Raw genomic sequence first — 1,180 nt, 5'->3', positions numbered from 1 at the left:
AAAAAAAAAAAAAAAAAAAGTATCTGAAATAGTTACTATGTCTTGATTGGGTCATGCTTGCTATATTTCTTGGTGCCAATCATGGTCTCAGAAAACAGATCCCCTAGATGAGACTCTGGGATTTTTTTGTTATTGTTGTTCATTTGTTTGATAACTGGTTTTCTTTCTTTCTTTCTTTTTTTTCACAGATTTTGGCCAGGGCTGGATTTGAACCCACCACCTCCGGCATATGGGGCTGGCACCCTACCCTTTTGAGCCACAGGCGCTGCCCTGAAGTGGAACTGTTTTATGCAGGTGGAAAATGAGATTACAGCTATCCCCAGCATGTAGTGGTATCATTTATTTAAATTATCATCTTTTCTTGTTTGGAATGATATTCTAAACAAGGGAACAAACAAATCAAAAGATTTTAGAAAATCAAGTAACTGCTGCACTTGCCCAGTGTAACAGAGATGATGAGGCTTGTGGGACAGAATAGCTATTTCTGTCACAGTGGGAAGATGACATAAAGAAAATGATGAGCTCAGGACTTTAAACTCAGCTCCAGAAGGAGATGATGTGTATTTCCAAAGAGCTTGCACAGCCTGGGAGTGTGCATAGGAATGTATTCTAAGAGCCCTGGACCACGGAAGGTGGAAAGTAAGGGCAAATGCGACTGAATTTATTGATTCTGAATTTAATGTGCTAGTTTGAGCAGCAGGAAGTGGCTCTAGTAGTTTGCTTACTTTGACCAAAACCTGGATTCAATGGTGGCCTATATTTAATAAGGTTAATATGCAAGAACTTCCCTGATAGAATGTCAAGAGTCCAAAGGGTTTGGAAGACAGCAATGCTGGAGTCAATTGTTATGTGCAATTTACTCTCTCTCCCCTTGTACCCATCCCTTGAGAGTACACAAGGACATCCCCTTCACTAAGGCATCCAGAAGTGAATTAGGGAACATAAGTGGATGGATGAATGGAAAATCACTTTGGGGAATAGGCTGGTTAATCAGAATAAAGATTGACAACTTTGGTTCCAAATTTTTTCCCTCTGTCATCTTTGGCAGGCTGGCTCTTGTCCTTACGCTTTCCACCTCGTGGTTTCAATATGGTTGTTGTAGCTCCTGTCATCATGTGTGAACAGGTCACATCAAGCAGAAAAAGAGAAACAGTGGCTTCTCAAAAGTCTTTTTTTTTTT

This window comes from Otolemur garnettii, unplaced genomic scaffold, assembly GCF_000181295.1.
Source record: "Otolemur garnettii isolate 467f Iridium unplaced genomic scaffold, OtoGar3 scaffold00211, whole genome shotgun sequence".
Taxonomy (NCBI): Eukaryota; Metazoa; Chordata; class Mammalia; order Primates; family Galagidae; genus Otolemur; species Otolemur garnettii.
Note: the sequence above shows the minus strand (reverse complement) of the source record.